The sequence below is a fragment of the Capsicum annuum genome, chromosome 4 (assembly GCF_002878395.1).
Source record: "Capsicum annuum cultivar UCD-10X-F1 chromosome 4, UCD10Xv1.1, whole genome shotgun sequence".
In the NCBI taxonomy this organism is placed as follows: Eukaryota; Viridiplantae; Streptophyta; class Magnoliopsida; order Solanales; family Solanaceae; genus Capsicum; species Capsicum annuum.
In genome coordinates, this window is record NC_061114.1 from 32,622,367 (window position 1) to 32,633,381 (window position 11,015).

Genomic DNA, 11,015 nt, shown 5'->3' on the forward strand with positions numbered 1-11,015 from the left:
AAGAAGTACCGTGATTTGCGGGAGATCTGTTGGTGGAATGGGATGAAAAGAGATATTGTAGAATTTGTGGCTAAGTTCTCTACATGTCAGTAGGTTAAGATAGAGCATCAGAAGCTTAGTAGGTCTATGCAAGATTTCAATATTCCCACTTGGGAGTGGAAAGAAGTGAACATAGACTTTTTGACGGGTTTGCCCCGTACTCGTCATTAGTATGATTCAGTTTGGGTCATTATAGACTGGATAACCAAATCAGCCTATTTTCTTCCAGTCCATACCTCTTATTCAGTCGAGGATTATGCCAAACTCTATATCAGAGAGTTGGCCAGATTACACGGTGTTATGTTGTCTATTGTTTCAGATAGAGGTACCTAGTTCACCTCTCATTTTTGGAAAGCACTCCTAAAGAGTCTTGGTGCCCGAGTTCATATCAGTACAGCCTTCTATCCTCAGATAGATGGTCAAGTAGAAAGGACCAGCTAAACTTTGAAAGATATGCTAAGGGCATGTGCAATTGATTTCAAGGGTAGTTGGGATGACCACTTGACTTTGATTGAGTTTGCATACAACAACAGCTATCATTCCAGTATTAAGATGGCTTAATTTAAAGCTCTCTATGGTAGGAGATGTAGATCTCCAATTGTTTAGTTTGAAGTGGTTGAGGCCATAGTGGTATGGCCTGACTTGGTATTCGATACCTTAGATAAGGTCCAGTTGAATAGAGAAAGGCTCAAGATAGCTTAGAGCCAATAGAAATAGTACGCAGATATCCACAGAAAGGATCTCGAGTTTGAGATTGGTGATTATGTGTACCTAAAAATCTCTCCCATGAAGGGAGTGAAGAGGTTTGGCAAGAAGAGAAAGCTCAGTCCCCGATATGTCGGTCCCTTCAAATTTCTCAGTCACTTCGGCAAAAAAGCTAATGAGCTCGAATTTCTTTTAGATCTAGCCTCAGTGCATCCAGTCTTCCACGTCTCCTTGATTAAGAATTGCATAGGTGACCCAACAGTTGTAGTCTATATAAAGGCCATAGACATTCAAAACAACCTCTCTTATGAAGAGATTCTAGTCGAAATCCTTGACTACTAGACTCGCAGACTGAGGAACAGAGAAGTTCCTCTAGTCAAAGTTCTTTGGTGGAATTAGTCCGTTGAGCGAGATACTTGGAGAGCAGAAGTAGATATGCAGAACAAGTATCCTCACCTCTTCTCTGCTAATTCAGACTCATCCCAAGGTAATAACTTTCCTTAAGCTTATTCAATTTCATGTTCAAATTTAAGTTATGAACTTGGTATTCAGTTCTATGCTCAGTTCACATTTTAAATTTGGAATCTTTACCGTTGCATGTCCAGTGGCATGTTTAAGAGTCAGTTCATTCATCCATTCATGCATCAGATATGTATGATCAGCTTATCAATAATCCCATTCATGCATTCATGTATCAACTCAGTCATGAAATCATGTATCAAATTGCATGCTCAGTATGAATCTTAGTAAATCAAAAATGTTAGTCATGTAATCATGTTTTAGTCAATCATGTTTAGTATGCACATCAGCTTATAATTTCTCCTATCTCAGTAAGTCTCATTCGAGGACGAATGTTCCCACGGGAGAGATATTGTAAGACCCTGCAAAATTTCTAAGTTAGTTCAGTCCTTTAAGTTTGCCAAGGGGTCCCAGACTTTGAAAATTTTAGCGAAGTTTCAAGACTTAATTTATTTCTTTGGCCTTCAAAAGTTGGCAATCTCATTTCATGACCTTAACGTCCCTTAAAGGTCCATATTTTTGTTGACTCATGATCATAGAGATCGATAGGTGTTCTCTACCAAGTTTTTGATTTTTCAAAACTTATTTAGACCATATTTGGTGTCCCAAAATAGTGGACCAACGTGATCATGGCGCACCGCATTGCCTATCGCATTGGTTAACATTGTTGTGGGGAATTTCCATCAAAAGTAATGAGGCTTGGTGCGATCATGGCACGATGCGTCGAGTATTGCGTCGATTCTATAGACGCGTTGCATTGCCAATCACATCGATGCCTGGTTTTCAGTCATTTAATATCTAAGTCCTTAAGGGTAATTAGGTCATTTTCCCCTGACCTTTAGCCCTTATAACACAAAATTTAACCCTCTTTTGGCCAAATACATTCATTATTTCTCTATTCCTCAAGAACAAGAAACACTAGGTGGATAATTTTAAGTCAAGAATTCAAACTTTCCTTCATCAATCTTCAAGAAATTATCCACTAAGGTATGTCAAGTATTCATTCATAGATTTCTTTCATCCATGAAGCTCAAGAATCCTATTTTAAAATCATAAATTATGACGTTCATATTGTGGGTTGATTATGACCATCTTGATGTTTTTGTATGATTCCTTAGTTTGAATCTTTAAAGTGTTTTCATGAACCTATGCTAGCATGTGGGTTGAAATTTCTTAAATTGTATTGATTTATGCAATCATGATGTTTTAATTTAATGTTCATGCCTTAGCCTAAATTTATACATGCAAGGTGTTTGATACAATGCCCAAGAGAACAAGAATTAAGCATTATGACTCATTAAGGCCTAAATGATGTATTCATGCTCTACCCTTATGTTCAAAAATAACTCCCGTGCTATTTTTATGCATTGGAATTATTTCATGAAATGCCCATGAGACTAGAACTATGAAACCATGATATATATTTGAATGCATTCCTCTACATGTACAAGATTAAGAATATCAAGTTCTTCATGAACTCCTTAATGGTTGTATTATGAATTGTTGACTATGTTTATACGTTCAAGAAGTGACATGTCTTGTCCATTTCATGCTATCAGGTCCTGGGGGTACTTGTACCCAACAATTTAGCTGCGTGACTAGAGCCAGTGTTAGTTTTATGAAAATCTCTGTAACACCATGATCAGTAGTATTCACAGGTAGTTTCAGAACTTAGTAGAATTCATCCAGCTACATGACTCAAGAAAACTCAATAATCTCATGAACTCAGTCAATTAACAGAATGCAAAAATATTTCATCAGTCCACGAAATTCAGTGAACTTAGTTCAGTTATCTCAGTATAATAAGTTCAGTTTCTATTTATTTGGGAGTAGGATACAACCCCGAGTGAACCCAAGGATGAGGGAACACACTGATAGTAGAGGTTGTGATCCTTAGAAGTAATCTTTATTTTCTAGAACTATGTAGCCAGCATAGGCTGAGACATTAATACTGACAGTTGAGGTTTGATGAGGTGGATTAACACTGCCAGATGAGGGTCCTACCATTCTCATTTGGGGACACTGCCAGATGAGGGTCAGTCACAGCTTTTCCTTACCAGTGGTGCGGTATTGACACCGTTCCAATTGAGGTTACAGATTGGACCCCAACTCTACACAGAAAAGGGGCATGTCAGTTAGATGACTACTTCCCACAGTCTTAGTCTTAGTCTCAGTAAAAGAACTCAAATAGTTTTTCTAATTTAGGACTATCAGATATAGTCACTCAGTTTAATACAGAACTCAACTAGTTCTATCAAAATAAGAACTGCCAGACAAAGTCACTTAGTTAACATTATATCAGTTATACGAAACTTATGTTATCAGTATTCAGACTCAATAGTTAGTATTAACACGATATCATTTACAGTTACATATTCATGTATGTATTCTCATGATCATGTTATTCAATTAGTTAGTATTGTTCATGCATATGAACCCCATGCATTCAGCCTACCTTACTTTGCATACTAGTACATTCAAATATACTGATGCATACTTTTCTTCTGTGCTATAGTGTTTTATACCATAGGTTTGGACATTTATGTTCTCGATTACACTTAGCGTCAGATTCAGCCAGTAGTATTCCTCATCATTTGAAGATATCATGATTATTTCACTATTTTAGCTTTAGCTGACGGAGTTAGTTAGGGACATGTCCCATTAACTCCACAGTTTTCAAATAGGTTAGAAGCTTTCAGACTAGCATGTTCAGACAATTTATTTCAGTTTTGGGTATTGATATACCATATTTCTAGTTGTTATGTTTTATCAGATATTTTAACCTTATGTCCTTTCAGCCCTTTTATTCCACATTTATAGAGTATATAATGTAGTGCTCAGTTACAGATATAAGTCATGGGTTAGCTTGTGATCCTTCGAGATTGCTAGTACCGTGTAGTATTTTGGGTATCAAATTCGGGGCATTAAAGGAACTAAGGTATTTTACTCCAGTTTTGTTTTGTATAAGTAGAGTTGTAATTATTTTTATATAGCTTTATTTTGATATGATTCAGAAATGATTGATCTTTCTCTTATTTCATTTAGATTTATGTATTTTATTCAGTCACTCATGATTTATGCTAGTGCAAGGGTTAGGTTGGGATCATATGTGGTCCTATGCATCGTGTGACAACTAGGGGGTAGTCTAGGGTTGTTATAAACTTGGTATCAGAGCCTAGTGTTTAAGTGTTCTATGGTGTCTATGAAGCTGCATCTAGTAGAGTCTTACTGAATAGTACAGAGACGTCTGTTCTTTTCTTTGAGAGGCTACAAGGCATCTAATAAATGTTTCCCTTCTTTATGCTATAGATTATGCTATAAAGTTGTTCTCTTAAAAACTTCTATTGGTTTGGGTGTAGCTCTATAATTCTCTATCTATAACCTTTCAAGATAACTTGAGTACTAGATTATATTTCCTCCAATGATGATGCTCTCAGATTTACTGTCAGTAACTTCAAAAGTCATACAGGGGGTCTTGAGAGGAGCTCGCTAGTGTGTTATATATTCTCAAGTTGAAAATTTTGTTCTCATCCTTCTGATTTGTCTTGATAAGACAAAATATGTTATGTATTCAGATTTCTTATTAACCTCTTTTATCCAGATAGTGCTTATGAGAGGAGATAGTAAGAACCCAAAGTGTTAAATAGAGTATGCATTTGAAGGATGTTATGACCTTGAGTGTTATGATTCTTAAGTGGTAGGCCCTTCTTATAATTAGAAGTATGGGTTTGGAAGTGTAGTGACAAGAAAGGTGAAAATGGCTATTGCTTGAATGTATATAGATGGACTTTTGGATACGATCGAGTTAGTAGTGAAGTGATATGTCCTCGTGTGTTAGTTTAGTAGAAGGTAGAGAGGCAGTTATTAGTTAAGGTGAATTGTTGTTTGCTTGAAGTAGGAAGGAGTTATTGATGGTAGTTGTTGAGTTAGTCAAGTACAGATTGTCAATGAAAGTATTGGGTTATTGAGTATTGTAATTTAGGATTCCCTAGAGTTTGCAAAATAGAGTTTAGTTGAAACTTATAGAGCTATGAAAGTAACTAGGTGTATAGATAGGTAATAATCATAATATGTAGAGCGAGGATGTGCTAGCAGATTTTAATAAGATATACCATATGATTATGATCGATTATCATTGTTATGAGGTTCTAGTGAGCTAGTGTTTGTTGGTCTTTTATTATATTGCTTTCAAGTGAGATTAGTATGTAAGGTTGGGTTGTTAATTATACCTAGCGCGAGACACTAATATTGAACAATGGATGATCATCAAGGTAGATGTAATGGTTGCTTGGTTAGTGATGCTAGTTATATGGAGTTGGACCAATAGGCTTAAAATAGTGAATGGAAGAATTTATGTTTATTGATTTGAGATTAAGTATGATGTTGTAGGTATGATGTAGAGGTGTGCCCAAGGTTATATGGGGTTGCATTATTTTCTAAGGTTATTAAGTGTCGTTTGTGGTTAGTAGTACCCTTGAGTTTCTAAGTGGAAGAAGTCTAGTTATATAGTACATGGTGTTCTTAATAGCTAAGTTTAGGAGTTTTGAATAGATAGTGTTGAGTCTTTTAAGTACGATTCTGATTCTTACGATTTAGGAAGAATATAAGTATAGAATTGTAATCTTTGTAGGTTATGATTATGTGTTTAGTAAGGTAGATATGTTTGCAAATAAGAGTGTAAGTTTTTTATGATGATTATTAAAGCTAGAAAGTTAAGGATGGCATATGAAAGGGTTGTTCAAGAATAAAGTTAGTAAGTTCGAAATATAGTTTATTCTTATGAGTTTAGCATTTATGTGTAGACGTTAGAATAAAGAAATTATGGCTCAGTCTCGAGGATATGGAGTAGACCCATAAGCTTAGAATAGTGTTCCCTTCTTACTTTAGAGTATTCCTTGGATTTCAAACTTTATCATACCAAATTTATGTCTTGCATGATAGATCCATGCCATAGGCCAATGCTCATACACTTTATGTATGCTCAAGTCCATTCTCAGCCTCTAGCAAGTAAGCAAAAGCTTTATTCTAGATTCGAGTTATCCCTCATGAATCTATGAACTCCATTCTTATATTGAATAACTTATGATAAGTATGAACTCATGTTTCAAAGTATGATCAGTTCTCAGAAACTCATGATCCTAGTGAAATCCAGTTTATATCATGTATGTCTTCAGTTAAGATTTCTTTAATGAATCCATGCCTTGACATTCATCTCCATCCTAGGATAAGTGTCAATGTTATGTACAGTATTCTTTCGTGCTTCAGGTCCTTATGTGTTAACCCTTCGGTGACCTCTTCCTATGTTGAGATAGTGTTGATGTTAATGGATAAGCACTAGTTTAGAAGAGGAGTTGATGATCCTCATTAAGAAAGATTATTTATGCTTTTCTATCTATGGTGAAAAGATGAAGGAATATTGAGGTAAATCTTTGGTATATGTCGTAGTTAGTTGAGAATTTTGGGTATGTATTCTTAAGCATAGTGAAAGAAAGTTGTTGTTGATAGAGGTTTAGAGAATACGAGAAGTGTTCCTGTATGGGTGTTTTCCTTGAATTTCATATGTGGTTATAATGATAGACTTGTATGTCATGTTGGTATATAAGTGGAGGAATGCAATATACACTAGTGAATCCATAGTGAGAGTTAAGAGTTAGTCATTGAAGTGGTAAGGTCTGTTATTGTTGATACCCAATTTTGATCGTCCGATGCTTCTTTTAGGATGTTATTTTAGCAAAATTATTAATTTTAAATATTAGTATTTTTTATACATTTTTTTGCATCAAACATATTTTTGACGTGACATTCACGATTTAAAAATATACAAATTATTTTATTAATTTTTTAAATCACTTTTACAATCTATTAATTCAAATATAACATTTTACATAATTTTATTAATATTTTATTAAATCATTTTTCATAAATATGCACTAACAATTTTCAAATACATTTTCATTTTCATTATAATATTTATTATTCATATTATTATTTATTATTTATTATTATTATCTTCTATTATTAATATTATTATCCCTACTATTATATAAATAACAGCCTAAATTGAAATCACTTTGCCTAATTTATTTATCTTTTAGCTCAATTGTTTTCCAATTCATTATAAGTTTAGCCAATTTATTACAATTATAGCCAATCTGTGATTCAATTTTTAAATGTTTGTCAAATATTGATCAAATTCTCAACCTTTAGATCTCAACCATCGATCAAGAACTGATCTGACGGCTGAGATGAAAAACACTTTCTTTCCTTTTAAAAAATCAAAAACCCTAATCTTAAACTCATATTCCCCTAAAATATATCCACCTCCCTCTCTACCTTCTCTTATCCGATCTCTATTGCCAGCAAGCCAAGCAGCCTCCACACCTTTATTTTTCTTCGTTCGGCGCTGCGATGAACTCCATCCATCACCCGCTTCCTCTGCCATCAACACCAACCCCGAAAGGCAGTCGACCAGCGCCACCAAGTCCTCCGTCTCCTAGATTTGACCCACACAAGCCACTATCCGTCTTCACCGATGAATCTACCACTGATGCCACTACTGATGCACAATAGCCATGCAGCCGCCTAAGCATGCCCTGTGAACTTCCACATCTTCTCCCTCTCCCACCATCAGTTAAGTATCCCTACATAATTAGAGGACAAATCTTTATCACCGAAGAATGATGGATTCCTAAGAACCCAGCAGGTTCAATTTTGTGACCCATTTTTATTGTTAAAGTTTCACTCTTTTTTGCCCATATACGATCTTCATTCCCTTAATTTGACCTGGTGGATTTCTAAATTTGAAGGTAATGAAATATGATTAAGATGTTTGGCTAATTTCTTTGTGATTTGTATTAGTCAACTTGTCCTGGTTATTATCCGTGAAAATTCAAAAGGGTTTAACTTTGCTGATCTTGATTGGGGATCATAATTAAGGGAGCGTGATTAGTTTCTTTTTATATCTTTATACGATCACTTGTAGATATTCTCATGATTTTGCTATTTTTACAAGTCTATTTATGGTAAATTGGACAAAATTTTCTCTTTCTCACTTGATTATTGACGTCTTAATTCATTAGTGATTGATCCCAGCATATGTATTATTAATTTACTTTTTTTTTGAATATGTGATAACTTTGTACTCACCTATATAATGTAAATTTCAATAATTAGGGGATTTGATTTTTAATTAGGACAGTCTTGATCTTTCTTCTTATTTTAATTGAACTTTGCCTAAGGAAAACATTGTGGTGGATAACTTTTCAAAATATTGACTTTCCTTTTATTCTGTGATTGATTTATAATTGATTCTCTTAATTGATTTACAAAAATACTGTTTTTCCATTTTTGTGTTGGTTTAGCTTCACAACACTCAGCCTATATAAACCCAATCCCTTTCTTTATGCAAGAGATGGATATACGACTTACTGACTTCAACATATACTTTGTCTGTACGAAAAAATAGGATTTCTTAAGCTTTGGTTTTCTTTTTGGGTTTAAGGAAATATCTCTCACTGTTACGAGTTCTTTACTTCAACAACCTGCTTATTATCTTATTTTGTTTACTGCTCACCGGTAAGTCACTAATCGATGCATTATTTTCTTATTTCATACTATTTGTGATAGCAAAACATAGAAAACATGTCTATAAGGATTAATTTAAAATGATGACGCTGTGCTTGCTTACTGTGCCTTTGTTTCCTATGCCTTCGTTTCCCTTGTTCCTCTGTTTAGGACAACATATTCGTATATCTTTTCTTCTTGCCATGCTATTTCATTGTGTTCAATAGGTTTGAAAATCGAAGAGTCGCCGGGATGTTTAAACAGACTATGTTATTCTTTAAAATTAATTGTTATTATTATTTATTTTATTATTACTTGGATTTGTAATATTATTGTAAAGACGTTGTTGTAATAATAAATGTGGGGACTTACTTGCTCTATGAATAACAGAGGTAAATATGACCTAGTCTTTTATGTGTATTGCATGCTATGTGAACCACCTAATACTCGAAGCATTTAGACACTTAAATTACAACTTATTAACACACCATTTCATGTTTGGCACCTCACACAATTTAGTCATGATAAAACAAATTTCAGTATATTGACAGTAAATTACTGAACATTCCCGCATGGTAATATGTTAAACAATAGATTCAACCAACTTTCAGCATATTAAACATGTTAACATGAATTCAATCACGCTTTTTAGCATGTCAGCAATTAAATTCCCGCATATTAATATATTTTTACATTAGAATTAAGCATGTTCATGTATTTTCAAGCATGTTAGCATATCTAGCGACATGTTAAGCATATCCAAGAATGTTAACATATTTTTTAGCATGTGAAAGTCTTTTTTTACATGTTAACACCCGATTTCAGCATGTCATCCACTTTCCAGCGTGTTAATATAAAATTCCTACACTATTGACTTAATATTCAGTACGTTAGGGCATTTTTAGCATGTTTTCGCATTTTTCAGCATGTCAATATGAAATTCCAGTGCACTAACACAATTCCCAGCAAGTTAAAAAGTAAGTTTTTGAGCATTTCAACATATTAAACACTAGATTAAGTGCATCATTGGATGTCTTATCATATTAATGCATTTTTGATATTTTGTTTACAACACTTGCACAATGAAAGTCATGAGCACAACTCTTTGACATATTTACCGCACTTTGACATCCTCTTTTAACAACTTGACAACACATTGTTTAGACATGAATCACATTTATGTTTTATCTTGTTGAACACGTAGACATCATACCTATAGGTTAATGACATCAAAAGTTAGTAATTATTTGTCTTTGCATGCTGATCATATTAATCAACTTTAATTAACCAATAAGCTAACTTGGGACAATTATGTGCTACGTGACGTCCTACTTGTTACGCATTTTGAGTCCTAGGCAACATAGATTTATTTTGTATAGACCACAAAACTAAAATAACAAAGTCCAATGCCTCTTGGACGATAGGTATTACTAAAGACGCTAGTTCTATCCATGTCAAAGAACGTCTTTAGAGTTAACAACCAGCCTAGGTGGGGTGGGATGAGTAGTCATTCGAAAGTGATGATCTCCAACAGACATTAAAGGTAAGACATATGACTTGTCTAAGAGTTCATCCAGTGGAACAAATGATGATTAAACAAGTTGGGGTTTTGATTTGAATGAGACTAAAATATTTCTTTGTTTGATTTGATGATTTCTTCCTTTCTTTACATTTACTTTACATACTTGTCGCTTGGGGTAGTTTAGGTCTTTAAAATTAATAAATATTTTTTTATAAATTTTTTTTCCTCTTCTCGCTTCTCTAATTTACATTATTTGTTATCTTTTTTTTTATCACCATTCAGTTAATGATTAGAAATAATAAAATAACATTTTTGTTTACTTGTTACTTTATCACTTAGTCAACATTCAAGTTAATAATAAAACAAGAGACCTATAGTTGATCACATAGAATCCCCACGTAAAATACGAATTTAGCCGGGAACCACCTTTGTGGACCTCGAAAGGTGCCTAACACCTTTCTCTCGAGGTAATTTGAACCCTTACCCCAATCTCTGGTGAACTAAGACTAAACGATAAAATAGGTTCGTAGTTAGCCTAGACCAGTGCTCTAACGCACCTTAATTCTTTAGATGGTGACTCTTCACACTCTTCCTTAAACAATATCCCAAAAAGAGTTTATCATGTCAAATCTCGCTTTTCATGAGGAAAATGAGGCACAATAGAATC